We start from the raw sequence: 16,750 nt of genomic DNA, 5'->3' as shown, positions 1-16,750 counted from the left end.
TGTAGAGGATACATAGCAGTTTCTTTACTACTCACAAGGAGCCACAGATCTTGGTGGTTACACAATCTAGAACAGGAAACCCTTGCAGTCCTTCAGCTGAGCAGTGGTGAGTCTACAGGTCTGACGCCTCAGGTCTCTGTGGCTGTTACTTTACCGCCTTTAGCTGCACCAGGTTGTGAGGGTGGCTGCTTGGCCACATATGACCGCTCAGTCAGCACAGAAGTCTCTCAGGAGCAATACTGGTACAGTTATATACAGTTATGTAAGCTGGGGGCACTTGTCCACTAGCTGGGGGCACTTTTCCATTTTGTCTAGGGTCATTCTCACAGGAAATACTGGCATTTTGTGATATCATCCACCTACCTCTACAGCTAAAGTCTCTCTCCCTCCCAGGAACCATGGACACAATTGTGTGGATGAGAACCCATCTCAAGCTAGTTGTGCTTCTGTCTAACTAAGGCCTCACTTCACACCTCCCCACTGCCCAGCACGGTCCAGTAACACTTCTATCCCATCTTCCCTGACCCATGTTCTTTGCCAGATATATATATATCAGGTCCTATTACTCCCCAAGAACACCCTGTGCCAGCATATCCTTTCACTGTAGTTTCCCATGAGACCAGCGAGTGCAAAACCCTCCTGCCAAATGAAACTCTAGTTCCAAACAAACATCCTGAAAAATGTAGTCAGTAGACCCATGCCAACCATCTGTCACCCAGGTCAATCTTCTTTAGGGGCAGAAATGTCACAGCAAATGACAACCATATAAAGGGCAACAAAGTAAAATTCAAACGCAGCACAACCTCTACATAATAAACCGAAAAGGCGCATCCCCTCTGGTCCCACTCCTACAGGCATAGCGCCGCAGCTGCACATGGGTCCGGTAGGTCGAAGACCTAAGCAGAGCACAACCCACAGTAGATCAGGCTCCGATCTGCTGAGTGGATACCATCAACTGGTCACACCTCTGTTGCACCTTGCTTGGAAAACTCGGGACAATATACTATTTTAGGCTGTGTTCACATTTGCATTGTGGTTTCCATTATAATTAGAAATCATAACGCAGCGCTGGATCGGTCGCCTGATGGATCCTATAGACTTACAATGGGGTCCATTAGGTTGGTAGTTTTGATGGGAAAATTACACTGCACATAGAAATATTTCTCCAGTCCAATTTGATGGAATCTGCAGCAAGCAAGCATTCAGCTCCGATGTGAACACACCAACTCGATTTACCATCTTAAATCAACACTGCCCCTTTGCCCTACATATCAGCACCAGCACTGAGGCGTCGGTGAGGCCCTCAGGGGACCTCTGGACTATTGTGAAGTGAAGCCGCAGGGATTTTTATTTTAGTCCCGATGCAGCTTCTTATTTTAAAGACAATCTGCCATCAGACATCTTGCCACATTCTGTAATTATGCCCAGTTATGTGCCCCCTCACAGTAATATGTCTAGTTACATGCCCCCTGACAGTAATATGCCCAGGACTAAGCCCCCTCACAGTAATATGCCCAGGACTGTGCCCCCTCACAGTAATATGCCCAGCTATGCCCCCTCACTGTAATATGCCCAGGACTGTGCCCCTGACAGGAATATGCCCAGTTAGGTGCCCTCTTACAGTAATATACCCAGTTAGGTGCCCTCTCACAGTAATATGCCCAGTTAGGTGCCCTTTCACAGGAATATGCCCAGTTAGGTGCCCCCTCACAAATATGCGCAGCTGTGCCCCTTCAGAAATATGCCCAGGATTGTGCCCCTTCAGAAATATGCCCAGGATTGTGCCCCCTCACAGAAAGTAAAAAAAAAACAAAAAAAACTCCACATACTCACCTCGTTCCCCAGCAGCAGGATCCACATTGGCTGCCTGGTCTGTGTAGGAGGAGCAATGGCTCTCTGCTTCATCATTACAGGCACCTGTCTCTGCTGAAGCAGGGACAGCTGCCTGAGAGCGAGAAATATCTCCCCGTACTGGGACCGTGGGACAGCCACTGAAATCCGGGACTGTCACTCCGGATCTGGGACGGTTGGGAGGTATGCTTTTATTGTTAAGCAAATGAGTCCCTGGGTGCACCGAGAACGTTGCCGTTCGACCTTATTGCACCCAGAGGCTCCGCTCACTTGATGTCCGTGCCCACACCGCTTTGACTGACAGTACCAGGCAGTGAAGACATACTAATGCCTGGCCCTGAAGTCTCGCAGCAGAGTGTTTGACGCATGCGCAGTACAGGTCTGGAGATCACCCATCTGCCTTGCTATCTCTGGCCCTGTACTGCACATGCACTGAACATGCTGCTGTGAGACTTCATGTCTTCACTGCCAGTCAAATGCATCAATGCAAGTGAGCCGAGCCTCTGGGTGCAACAAGGTGCAATGGACACGCCCTTGTTGCACCCAGGGACTAATTTGCTTAAAAATAAAAAGTTGGGATTTCAGACCTCCCAAGTGTCACTCTTTTGGAGGGACAGTCCCTATTTTTGACCCAAGTCCCTCTTTTGGACCTGAGGTATAGAATTGCATTATTACATTCACAATAGTGATCCAGAAAGTGTCTGTCCGGCTCCTATCAATATATTCGAGCCGCCTTGCATATTACTTCATTATTTGATGCAATTTAGACTCTAGAAATTTCTGTCTTCAGATAATTTGTGCACGAGTGAAATGTATAAATATGCAGAAAAATGGATGTCACACAATGAAGCAAAGTGTCCCTCTGTGACCATCCAACAAGTGAGAAGCTGTGGGATCTCTCCACATTGGGGGCACATGTCTCCCATGGCTGATGGCAGATTTACTACCAGTCATTGCCCTAAGCTGGGTGAGGTCCTGTGAGAGGTAATGGGGCGCTGGCTGCCCTCCTGGGGCACACCGGGCTCCTCACATGCCAGGACACCATGTGGTTTTGTTGGGGTTAAACGCAATATGTTGATTATCTGCTGCAGTTTCCTGGCCAGATGCTCGGGGAGGAAGTGTAAGTCACATTCTAGCACAGGAGGGGGGCTGGGCGCTGAAAAGTGACACGGAGGGGCCGAGTCCTGTCACAAGCTCCGGGCTGAGGTAGGTACAATGCTGCTCTGCCTGCTCTCTGCCGGCGGGGATGCTGGGGGTTGTAGTCACTGGGGGCACCCTTAGCTGGATGCCAGTCGTGTCTGTGGGCTGCTTCTGTCCATCTGCATCCCAGTACTGTTACTTTCTATACTCCGTTCATGTCTGTCAGTTTCTATGTACATTCAGGTCTGCAGGTTGCTGCTGAGAGGCAGAAGTAGCAGAGCTGAGCTTGTCATTTGGCTGCCCCCTATTTGTATGGCCACAGATATTGTGTCAGCTTGTTCAGAACCACAGCTAACACTCTGCAAATAAGTTGTGCCAAATAACAGATTCAGCTCTGCTACATGTGTACATCTACATAGTTCATAGTGAAGAACTTTCCAATTTATCATATAGTTGTAAGGGTGCGGGGCATGCTCAGTCGCTGCCCCTGCCATGATGGGTTCAGTGCCTGGTGTGAGTGACATGATGAAACGCGTCAGGTCTCTGAGGTGAAGGCTGGTCTTGGGGTGTGTTTCTTGTGGGGGGCAGACTGCTGTATGAGCATAGTACATATGGGGGGCGTCACTAGATTCTTGCGTTGTCTATTGAGCTATATATATGTTCCATTGCTATCAGAATGGATGTGCTCAATCACTAATCATAATGTCTGTGAGTGCAGTTATTTGTGGCCCCTAGTGACCCTGAGGGTGGCTTTATTACCAGGACAGTGTATGATGCTTCATATAACCACTGGAGATGGCATTTAAATGCTTTGGCCATTAGGGGGCGCTCACTGCATACAGATGTTATAGCCGGCAGTGGGATCTATAGATATTCTTATGCAGTGAGTGACACCTAGTGGTGGCTGCAAGGAGCCGGAATTGTGTCATTTGAAGGCTAGGTACATACTTGCAAACTTTTTTTCTCTAATATATATATACATTTTTTTATTAAGGGCTCATGCACATGTCCGTTGTGCGAACGTTCCGTGCATTGGGGACCGCAGTTTGTGGTCCCGAATGCACGGGCAACATCTGTGCGGAGGCACGGACAGAAACACCAGGGAAGCCCTCCGTAGTGCTTCAGTGGGCTTCCAGTCCGTGCTTCTGTTCCGCACTGCATCTCCAGGGGTGCACATGGCCGGTGCCCGTGTATTGCGGACCCGCTGTATGTGGTCCGAAAAAAAGGTCCACGGCCGGCAACGGCTGTGTGCATTAGCCCTGAAGCAACAGGTGCCCTGACTGCCTTGATCTATGTTTCGCTCTGAAGCGCTGTGGCTTGGGGATGAGAGTTCGCAGGTGGCAGTGCCCCCACAGATGCTTACATTGCTGACAGTTTGGTGTGATACGTTTATAGCTCACAGGGCTTGTTTTATACTGAACTGGTGCAGTCAATCGACTGTCACTGGGAGAGATGTCGGGTCAGCTGACATCAGTTGCAGGGTAAATGTAGCATGATAGTGCCTGGGTGACGCCCAGCCGCGGGATTCGCATGTGGATTATCGCTAATTTTCTGTTATCTCAGATATTTGCAAATTAAATTCAATAGTGTTTTTTTTATCTTGAAAAAAATGACAAGTCATAAACTCAGTTATATCCAGTTCAGGGGATGTCCATGGTTTAGTATTGATAGGCCATCAATATCAGATTGGTGGGGGTCGGGTGCCCCGCACCTCCTCTGATCAGCGCTGCCATTCACTTCAATGCGACCAGCGCTGTGGTTACCAGCTCTGCCCTCTACACAATGGAAGGAGCTGAGCAGTGTTGGAGCTACTCTGAAACTGCTGATCGTGGGGGTACGGGATGTCGGATATTCTGATGACAGGCCATCAATATTGAAATCCTGAAATATCCCTTTAAAGGTGTTTTCCCATGATTAATGTAAAAAATTAAAATCATATAGTACATGACAATCATTTTCTAAAAAGCTAGAACCAGCCCTGGACCTCACATGGATCCATAGATCTCCCCATTTATAGCTCTGCTAGATTTATATCAAGCTGACAGCTCAGGGGCGTGTCCTTTCTGCTGCAGATCTCCCTATCACAACTCAGGAGGCAGTTGAAGGATGAAACTGAGCATGTGCGGCCATCTCAGTGAGCAGGACAAAGAAATAAGAAAAATAACAAACAGCATACTTTTTTATTAATTTTCAAGTTATAAAACATACATTATGGAAGCAGATGACAATACTTCACATTGATAATAGTTACAGACACAGACTTCCTTGCCTGGCTCCATCTAGTTGGATTAAGCCGGCTTCTGTTAGATGGAGATATCGCACATTCCAAAAAGGAGCCATACTAATGTTTTTTGCGGTCCGTATACGGTTCCACAAAAAAAAACTGAATGGACTCTGTATGCATTTCGTTTTCGTATTTTCGTTTTTCCGTTCCATTCAAAGATAGAGCATGTCCTATTATTACCCGCAAATCACGTTCCGTTGCTCCATTTAATTCAATAGGTCCGCAAAAAAAACAGGAAAACAAACGGAATGTACTCCTTATGTCTTCTGTATCTGTTCCGTTTTTGCGGAACCATCTATTGAAAATGTTATGCCCAGCCAAATGTTTTCTATGTAATTACTGTATACTGTATGTGCCATATGGAAAAACGGAACAGAAACGGAAACACAAAATGGATCCATTAAAAACAGACCTTAAAACACTGAAGAAGCCATACAGTCGTGTGAAAGAGGACTAAACTGTATAGAAAACAGGAGGTCTTATCCTATTGAATAAGTTGTATCAGTGCCGTAGTAATCATTGCAAAGAGTTAAACACATATTGACAGAGAACCAAAGAAACAAGAACTTGAGGGACGACTCTTTAATTATATGCAATCGCAAAAGTATTCAGATCCAGGATCAGGTGTGAAAGTTGTAGATTCTTTTTCCTGGGACAACCCCCTTCAGACCTGGTGCTTTCTTCGGGTCTCTTTCCTGCCAGGGGAGCTTGTGCTGATCTTTACAGAACACTGGAAGTTTATATTTTTTTTTCTTTTTGTTACCGAAGCAAAAAGTTATTTCTTGACTTATGTTTTGCATGTGGATGAAATGCTGTAAACTTACATTTGACGACTTGCATTTTGGTCTTCTTAGTGGAACGCCCTAAAACAACCCAAAAGGTATAGGTAAACCCACTGGTCTCCTGCCTCCTGGGAAAACCTGTAAATGTGCCCGTACAACCTAACAATACGTCACGCTTATATCCCCTGGCTCCATGTTGTGTCTTTTGTTAGTTTTCCAGGATCTTTACTATTGATGACCCATCATTAGGATTTGTCTTCAATATCTGATCGGCGGACGTCCTAAGGAGAGGTCTTCACTGAGTAACTTCTGGAAAATCCCTTTAATGACCAGTAGAAGTCCATGGAGTTGTAGGATAAACCTCGGTTTATTAAAGCTCAGTAATGCTCATATTTAGCATGACATGATGGTACTAGAATAAAGTACTGGCAGCCTTTGAAACATTCCTACTATTTCCGAGCAGTCAGAGGGATTTCTTACTCTGTACACATGCCAGTTTCTGTGCCCGTTCCCATGGCTTGTTTCCATCTCTCCACTGTAATGGCTGTGAGCAGGTGAAAGTCTACAGAGATGTGTTCCAACATCAGTAGTGGGCAGCAGAAAGCGTCATTAGTACCGCAATACAAGAACTGCAGTTGGGACTTCTGTAAGGCTACTTTCACACTGGCGTTTTGGTTTCCGTTTGTCAGATCCGGTCAGCGCTCTCACAAGTGGTCCAAAACGGATCAGTTTTGCCCTAATGCATTCTGAATGGAAAAGGATCTGCTCAGAATGCATCAGTTTGCCTCTGATCAGTCTCCATTCCGCTCTGGAGGCGGACACCAAAACGCAGCTTGCTGCATTTTTCTGTCCATCTGACGAAGCGGAGCCAAACGTCCTGGCACCCAATGTAAGTCAATGGGACGGATCTGTTTTCTCTGACACAATCTGGCACAATATGAGTCAGACAGGAGGTTGTTTCAGCCCTAAGAAATATACAACGATCAGCTATAACATTAAAACCTCTGTCACGTGAGGTGAATGACATTGATTCTCTCATTGCAATGGCTCCTGTCAAGGTGTGAGATACATTAGGAAGCCAGTTCTTGAAGTTGATGTGCTGGAAGCCGTAAAAATGGGCAATGGGTAAGGATCCTAGTGACCCTGACTGGGGCCAGGGTCATCTTAAAAATGGCGGGTCTTGTGATGTGTTCCCGTTATGTAGTGTTTAGTATCTATCAATAATGGTCCAAGGAGGTGGACACCGGTCGACTGCCAACAAAGACATGGGTGCCCAAGACTCCTTGATGCACCTGCTTAGTGAAGGCTAGCCGTCTGCTCTTATGCCACCATTAATGCTAGCTATGGTAGAAAGGTTTTAGAGCCCTCCGAGTGCCTAGGCTGACCCTGCCCACTGACAAAAGCACCTGTAATTGCCACCTGAGACCATGGAGCAATGGAAGAAGGTGGCTTGGTCTGATGAATCACATTTTATTTTCCATCATGTGGATGGCGAGGTGCATGTCACTTACCTGAGGAGGAGATCAGGCACCAGGATGTACTATGAGAAGAAGGCAAGCAAATCATTTAATAAGAAACAAATCACAAAAAGTGCAATGCAGTCCATGATGTACATGCTATAAAACCCCCATATCTGCAACAGCCCATACTATAAAGGCATCAACCCTATACAACCAGGCATATAGCCTGGTGGGAATAATTAAGCTGAGTAAATCGATACCTTTCTTTTTATTGTTCAGGAGAAATTAGCACTTTTATTTTTATGCAAATTAGCTATTGGAGCACCAGGAGGCGGGATTGTGTGGTTTGAGCACCGCTCCACGACACCCCTGGTACTCAATACAGACCCTCCTTCTTTATACAAAAAGCTCTCCTCCCCTTAGATTGACAACTAGCGCTGAGTTCTGGCGTCTGCACACTCACTCACTAGTTACCAAGCAGCAAAGATGATTAGTGCGCATGCGCTGTTGATCTCACTACAACCGGAAGTGGAGGCAACTGCAGATGAAGCCGACGGTGCCTCCGCTATCAGGTGGAATGACGTCAGTGGCGCGTGCGCTCTGAACATCTTTGCTGCTCAGCAAGCAGTAGAAGATGCGGTGTGCACCCTCCATGCTAGCGAGTGTGCAGGCGCCAGAACTCAGCAGAAGACTTGGGTGCTTTCAATCTATGGGGAAAGGAGTGTGTTTTTAACCCCTTCCCGACCGCAATCTGTATATATACGTAATAGCTGCACATACCCCGTGCAGCTACCACGTATATATACGTTCTGGCAGCTCTTTAAACAGCGCTTGGATTAAAGCTTCTGCCCCTGCCCTGTATGCTGTCACGGACAGCATACAGTGCAGTAATGCCGGCAAGGGACCAATCAGAGTGGCCCCTTGCCGGCAATCGATCCGATTGGTTAGTCTGTGCAGACTAACCAATTGGATCGCGGCAGTGTTAAAATGCCGGTTTCAGGCTCTGATCTGCGCTCTGCAGATCAGAGCCTGAAAGCCGATAGTGTTCCTCATGCCCCCCCCCCCCCGATCTGTGCCGCTCCAAGCCCTTTGTGCCCCCCCATCTGTGCCCCTCTCCTGCGCTCATCTCCTTCCTGCCCTGATGGCATGCGATCCGCCCCCTCCCCGCCCCATGCATTAATTTTCTAGCCGCCCCTCCTGCCCCATTGTAGTCTGTACCCCCCGACCCCCCCCCCTTCCAGCGCTGCCCCCGATTCCCCATTCTGTGTGTGATGGCGGTGGCTCCATTCCTGAGCCGCTGCCATCAGCAGAGAGTGTCAGCTCTATGCTGACACTCTCCTGTAACCCCATAGATGCTGTGGTTGCGGCATCCATGGGGTTAACAGAGGGAGGGAGCTCCCTCTCTCCACCATCGGGACTGCAGCGCTGTGATTTGCAAAAGCGTCCGGTTGCCATGGCAAAGACGTCCAGTGCTGCCACCTACAGGCAATCTGGAAGTATTATACTTTGCAATGCAAGAGCATTGCAAAGTATAGTACAACTATCAGCCCCACTGGATCTTTAAGATCCAAGAGGGAACTGATAAAAAAAAAGTGAAAATAATAAAAGTTAAAATAAATAAATAAATAAATAAAAATGTAAATAAAAAAAAAGACATTGCCTGTTCCTATAAAAAAATGAAAAAATAAAATAAAATACACATATTAGGTTTCACCGCGTCTGTAACGACCGTCTCTATAAATATATCACATGATGGACCCGTCCGATAAACACCATAAAAATAAAATAAAATAAAAGTGCAACAGCAAGCGATCAAAAAGGCTTATGACCCCCAAAATAGTACCAATCAAACCGTCACCTCGTCCCACAAAAAATGATACCCTATTTAAGACAATCGCCCAAAAAATAAAAAGCTATGGCTCTCAGACTATAGAGACACTAAAACATCATTTTTTTGGTTTTAGAAATGCTATTATTGTGTAAAACTTAAATAAATAAGAAATAGTATACATATTAGATATTGCCACGCCCGTAACGATCTTCTCTATAAAACTATCACATGACCTAACTCCTCAGATGAACGCTGTAAAAATAAATAAATGAAAACTGTTCCAAAACAGCCAATTTTTGGGTCACCTTGCCCCATAAAGTGTAATAATGAATGATCAAAAAATCCTATGTACCCAAAAATAGTACCAATAAAAACCTCAACACTTTCTGCAAAAAACGAGCCCCTGCACAAGACGATCGGCAGAAAAATAAAAAACATATGGCGTTCAGAAAACCAATCCAGCACAATCTACCTTCCAAAAACCGTATGGCATTCCTTTCCTTCTGCGCCCTGCCGTGTGCCCGTACAGCAGTTTACGACCACATGTGGGGTGTTTCTGTAAACCGCGGAATCAGGGTAATAAATATTGAGTTTTGTTTGGCTGTTAACCCTCAATGTGTTAAAGAAAAAAAATATATAAGATGGAAAATCTGCCAAAAAAGTGAAATTTTTAAATTTCATCTCCATTTTCCTTTAATTCTTGTGGAACGCCTAAAGGGTTAACAAAGTTTATAAAATCAGTTTTGAGTAACTTGAGGGGTGTCGTTTCTATAATGGGGTCATTTATGGGGGTTTCCACTATGTAATCCCCACAAAGGGACTTCAGACCTGAACTGGTCCTTAAAAAGTGGGTTTTGGAAATTTTCTCAAAAATTGTAAGAATTGCTTCTAAATTTCTAAGCCATCTAACGTCCTAAAAAAATAAAATTACATTTCCAAAATGATGCCAACATAAAGTAGACATATGGGGAATGTTAAGTAATAAATATTTTATTAGGTATGACTTTCTGTTTTAGAAGCAGAGAAATAGAAATTTGGAAAATTGTGAATTTTTCAAATTTTTTGGTAAATTTGGGATTTTTTCATAAATAAAGGTGAAATATATTGACTCAAATATATGACTATCATGAAGTACAATGTGTCACGAGAAAACAATCTCAGAATTGCCTGGATAAGTAAAAGTGTTCCAAAGCTATTACCACATAAAGTGACACATGTCAGATTTGTTAATTTTGACCTGGACACTGGGGCATCAATGACCCTTGGTCATGAAAGGGTTAACAATGGCGATGTCTGTATTGAGCACCAGGGGCGTTGCTGGAGCGGTGCTCAAACAATATAAGCTCCAATAGCTCAAGTTCATAAAAGTGCAAATTTCTTCTGACTGCCGACACCTACACTGAAAAGAACGGTATAGATTTACTCAGCTTTATGAACCCTATCAGGCTATATGCCTGGTTTTATAGGGTTAATCCCGGTGACAGAGCCTGGCTTTGCTTTGTGTGCCTGCACCAAATTTATGTACTGGCGCACCTTAAAGGGATTCTGTCAGCAAGATTCTCGATATGGAGCTGTTCATATCATCCTATCAGTCTCCATTATCTAATTAAAATATACTAGTTTTACCCCCACCTGTCCTTTCATTTTTGATAAAAATTGGTTTTATTTATATGCTAATTACCTTCCTAACGTGCCCAGAGGGCTGTCCCTCCCGCCGTTTGTGCCCAGCTGCGCCCCTTATCTTGTAGCCCAGAGCCACTCCACTGCTAATTATTCACTCCTCTCATTGCTGATGGTGCACAGTAATCTTGCGCATGCACCCTGGATTGACAGGTCAGCGGCCATGAGTGAAGTGCGCAGACGGCTGGCACATGTGTGCTTCGTTCGCTGAGTCTGCTGCCAGGACACCGCGCGGGTGCTGACCAGTGGATCCAGGGCGCATGCGCAAGATTACGGCGCACCATCGGCGATGAGAGGAGTGAATAATTAGCAGTAGGGCGGCGCTGAGCTACGAGATAAGGGTCGCGGCTAGACGCAAACGGCGGGAGGGACAGCCCCTTGGGCACGTTAGGAAGGTAATTAGCATATAACTAAAACCAAATTTTATCAAAAATGAAAGGACAGGTGGGGGTAAAACTAGTATATTTTTAATTAGATAATGGAGACTGATAGGATGATATGAACAGCTCCATATCGAAAATCTTGCTGACAGAATCCCTTTAATAATATATGTGGCGTGAGTGTTACAGGGTTTACACCTTACACCTAGGTGTAAAATAGACCAGGGCGTCGCCTGGCGCGGGTTGCGACTTTTGTACAAGGTGCACATAGTAAGGCCCCTTTCACACGAGCGAGTTTTCCGCGCGGGTGCAATGCGTGAATACATAGCACCCGCACCGAATCCTGACCCATTCATTTCAATGGGTCTGTGTACATGAGCGTTGTTTTTCACGCATCACTTGTGCATTGCGTGAAAATCGCAGCATGTTCTATATGCGTGAAAATCGCATCGCATCCGCAAGCAAGTTTTTCACTGATGGTTGCTGAGAGATGTTGTTTGTAAACCTTCACTTTTTTATTACGTGCGTGAAAAACGCATCAAAACGATTTGCACCAACGCTGAAAAAACTGAACAACTCAACGCAATCGCAGACAAAACTGACTGAACTTGCTTGCAAAATGGTGCGAGTTTCACTGACCGCATCCGGACCTAATCCGTTCACGCTCGTGTAAAAGAGGCCTAAATCAGCCATAATCCAGGTCTAATCTCACTTTTAGCTCTTAAATATAGACCCCTGTGAAATGTGGCGAGGATCAGGAAATGTCGCTGTTGCCATGACTTGTGACTTTTGTATGCCTTAAAACTGATGTATCTGATTTGATAAACGACCCCCCAAGTTTTTTTTTATTCTGATTAGTGCAAAAATCACTTTTTTTCTGCACTTGCAATATAAGAAAAATATGATTCTAAAGTCTGTGACCACGATCTTGGACTTTTATCTGCAGTAATGTGTTTTCCTTAGCCCCCTCCCCCCCATTCTACCGCTGTCAGTGCTGAAAGCTGCGCTGAGATACATTATCAGGACCACTGTGTGTACGCACAGGAGTCCTCTCCATTTTTTTAGCACAGCAGTCCAGTGTATTTCATTCCAACTCAATGGGCATTCCGTATTTTGCAGAAGGGAACAGCTGGCCCCTAATAGAACAGTACTATCCTTATCCGTAACGCGGACAATAATAGGACATGTTCCATTTTTTTGCGGAATGGACATGCGGACATATGGAAACGGAATTCACACAGAGTAACTTTCCAGCATACCGCTGCAAAAAAATGGAATGGACACGGTCACCATGCCCGTGCTACGGACCACAAGTAGCAGTCAGCAATGAGTGGGCGCTGGCCGTGTAAATCCCATATTGTGAAGCAGACCCATTGACTTAATTTGGTCATCGATCCGTAAGATATGGCAAAAGATAGGATGCAACTTATCTTTTGTGGTGTTGAGGCACGGACCCGAAAGCCCACGGAAGTGATTCTGTGGGCTTTCAGGTCTGTGCCTCCACTACGCAAAACATAGGACATGTCCTATCTTTTGCCGTATCTTGCAGATTGCAGACCCATTCAAGTCGGTGTGCAGTACAGACACGGAGCCCATACATTTGTCTATATGAGCCCTGAGTGCTCAGGATTGCAGTGATCAAAACAATGAGGCACATCGCTGTTGTCTCAGCCACCTATGGACAACATATTAGGACACTGAAGACGTAAGGAGGACAAGGCAGAGATCAGTTAACTGGTCACATACACTACTCACAAAAAGTTACTATTAAAGTAATATGGACGTCATCCGTATTTTTTGTGTATCTGTTTTTTGCGGACTGCAAAATGCGTACGTCATGTGCATGAGGCCTTGGAGTTAGGCGTTTGTAAAAAAATAATAATATATAATTATAATTAAAAAAAATTATATATAAAAATTACTGGTAATTAGATAGTTTTAGTTAGTTCGCCAGAGTATTGGCAGTGAGCTAGAAATAGTTTAGGCGTTTGAAAAAAAAGAAGAAAAAAAAGAGAAAAGAAAAATATACAAAAATAATATATACTAGCTGAAGGACCAGGCTTCACACGGGTATATTTCATCTTTTTCATTTAATGTTTGTTTGTGTCGTTTAAAGATATCGACAGTATTCACTATAACAGTTATATCTACACTATCCCGCCGCATTAACAGTGACCTCCACAGCTTCCCACCCCTTAACACTGACCCCCCACAGTGCCGTGTCTCTTTAAAATGGAACCTTCACAGCAGCCCACTGAACTTTGACATTTACAGCAGCCCCTTTAACAGTGAGTTCTACAGCACCCCACCCCCTTAACTGTGACCTCCACCATTCCTGGCCCCCTTAACAGAGACCTCCATAGTGCCCACCCCTTTAACATTAACCTCCACAGCGGCTTGCCCCTTAACAGTAACATCGACAGCTCCCACCTGTCCAACAATGACCTCCACAGCAGCCGACCCTTTATTAGTGACCTCCACAGTACCCCATCTCCTTAACAGTGATTTGCACAATAATCCGCCTCCTTAACAGTGACCTCCGCAGAGCTCTGTTCCCTTAAAATGTGACCTCCACAACACCCCGCCCCCTTAACAGTGACCTCTACAGCACCCTGCTCCTTAATACTGCCTCCATAGTGGACCGTCCCCTTAACTGTGACTCCCACCGTTCCTTGCCCCCTTTACAGAGACCTCCACAGCGCCCGCCCCTTTAACAGTGACCTCCACAGCATCCTGTCCCCTTAACAGTGACTTCCACAGTGACCCACCCCTTTAACAGTGACCTCCACAGCGGTCGCCCTTTTATTTGTGACTTCCACAGTACCCCGTCTACTTAACAGTGATTTCCACAACACCCTGCCCATTAACAGTGGCCTCTACAGCAATCTGCCTCCTAACACTGACCTCCATAGCAGACCGTCTCCTTTATTGTGACCTCCACTGCAGCTTGCCCCTACGGTGGCCAGAGGTCCGGTTTTATGCAGGACAGTCCGGCTTTCACACTCCCTGTCCTCTGTCCGGCGCAGTGCCTGGATGGACACAGGGATGTCCTTTTGAACAGCTCACTCTCAGACAGCAGCACTGTGCTGTCTGAATGTGAGCTGCAGGGAGCAAGTCACCCTCCCTCCACCCCGCAGCTGACAGAAGTTGAATCTTACCTTCATTTTTTAATCCCTGTCGGCTGCGGATTGGAAGCGCATGGCCTAACAGGATCGGGGGCGTGGGTTAGCAGGCCTGGGGTGATTTTTAAGTCGGCCTTTTGAGCGTGGCCTGAATGGCCACCCTACCTGCCCCCTTAACTGTGACATCCACAGCACTCCTCTCTCTTAACAGTGTCATCCACGGCGCCCTGCCCCTTTAAAGGAAATTTGTCACCAGGAAAATTGCTATTGAAGTAATGCCATTGCCTAATAGCACTTAGTACCTTATTTCTAGATGTGCCTTTTTTTCAGCAATAGATATTTTCTATCTTCTGAAAATCCAGTTTATTGGCATGCAAATGAGCCAGTAAGGTGCCCAGAGGGGCATCACTCTTGCAGGAAGGAGCCCAGGCATGCCTCCTGCTAGTGCCCAAGCCCGCCCTCATGCTGGGAGCAGGGAAAAGAATGGCAGAGTTATGGCTTGAATGTGATGTAGGAGGGGTGGGTGGACACATTGTGCCAGGAGGCGTGCCTGGGCTCCTTCCTGTAAGAGTGATGCCCCTCTGGGCACCTTACTGGCTCATTTGCATGCCAATAAACTGGATTTTCAGAAGATAGAAAACATCTATTGCTGAAACAAAGGCACATCTGGAAATAAGGTACTCAGTGCTATTAAGCCTTGGATTTACTTTAATGTATATGTGGAGACTAAGGGCCTGCGAGCTTCTATTGGCTGATAAGGTTCATGTGACCAGGCTTCTATTTGCTAATGCATTTTTGGGGAATATCTCAGAAACTGTACGTCCTAGAGAGCTGAGACTCGGTGTAAGGGTCCATTCACACGTTGGTAGTGTATTGCGGATCCGCAATACACCGGGCTGGCACCCCTATAGAAATGCCTATTCTTGTGCGCAACTGCCCTTTGAGAATGAATGGGTCTGCACCCGCTCTGCAGAATTCCGGAACGGATGCGGACCCATTCTATGGACGTGTGAATGGACCCTAAAACCTTCCCGGACACCTGATGTACCTGTGTGCCAAATTTCATGATTGTAAATGTGACGGATTGCGGATTCCTTTAGCGGACATACATACACTCAGCTTTATATATTAGATCAAATTACTGGTAATTAGCCATAGTTATTGTATTTTTCACCCCATAAGACACCCCCCCCCAAGTGGAGGAAAAATGCCCCTGCGTCTTATGGGGCGAATACTAATGAAGCGCTTCCATTATGGAAGCGCTTCATTAGTACAGGAGGACCGGGAACTGGTGAAGGCTCTGTACTCACCGCTTCCTGGTCCTCGGCTTGGCTATCGGCTGCGCACAGCGTGAGGGCACTTTTATTTGCACTGGGGGATGATGGTTGACATATAGGGGTTGATATATGGGGCTGATGGCTAACATATAGGTGCTGATGGCTGACATATGGGGGTTGATGGCTGACATATAGGGGCTGATGGCTGACATATGGGGGATGCTGGCTGACATATAGGGGCTGATATATGGGGCTGATGGTTGACATATAGGGTCTTCTGGCTGACATATGGCTGCTGATGGCTGACATATGCGGGCTGATAGATGGCTGAAATATGGGGGCTGATAGATGGATGAAGGTTGGGGGGTTGATCTGAGGCATTGGGGGTCTGATCTGAGGTCTGATTGACATTGGGGGTCTTATCTGAGGTCTAATTGACATTGGGGGTCTGATAGGGGCTGTAAGCTGAGGTCTGATTAACTTTGGGAGTCTGATTGCTGGTCTGACCTGAGGTGTAATGGAAAATATTTTTTTCTTATTGTTCTCCTCTAAAACCTAGGTGCGCTTATGGGCCGCTTATCGCCTGCTAACACTAGTGATGATGAGCCACAGCAAAGTCGCAGACGAAATTCTTTGCCTGGCACTAGCGCCATTGACCCTGAATGGATGCCCACAGAGTCATATACTCCGTTTGTTCAAGAATTTTATTCTGTCACAGGCATCCGTTATGATGTTATGGGGTTTAGGGGGGTGGATTTTTTTTTTAATCTTCTTATCAGAAGAACTGCTAAATTTGATGGTTGAGCAGACCAATTTATACTCTGCTCAATTCATCACTAGTCACCCCACCGCCAAGAATGGCGTATGGTGCCCTGTTGTTGTGGCGGACAGTTAAACATTTTGGGGCCTTCCTCTAAATATGGGTCTCATAAAAAAAAAAAAA

The 16,750-nt window shown here is 45.9% G+C and overlaps 1 protein-coding gene across 2 annotated transcripts in view; it reads left to right on the top strand.

Moving 5' to 3' along the window:
* The first annotated feature begins 2,936 nt into the window (after window positions 1-2,936).
* RASGRP2 (RAS guanyl releasing protein 2) overlaps window positions 2,937-16,750 on the top strand; it is a 304,234-nt gene continuing 290,420 nt past the window's right edge. For both annotated transcript variants that reach the window (XM_044269509.1, XM_044269505.1), the window contains exon 1: window positions 2,937-3,057. The gene's annotated coding sequence lies outside the window, so the exon portion shown is untranslated. The remainder of the gene's footprint in view (window positions 3,058-16,750) is intronic.

The sequence above is a fragment of the Bufo gargarizans genome, chromosome 10 (genome assembly GCF_014858855.1).
Source record: "Bufo gargarizans isolate SCDJY-AF-19 chromosome 10, ASM1485885v1, whole genome shotgun sequence".
Lineage (NCBI taxonomy): Eukaryota > Metazoa > Chordata > Amphibia > Anura > Bufonidae > Bufo > Bufo gargarizans.
Note: the sequence above shows the minus strand (reverse complement) of the source record. Positions and strands in the feature narration are given on the sequence as shown.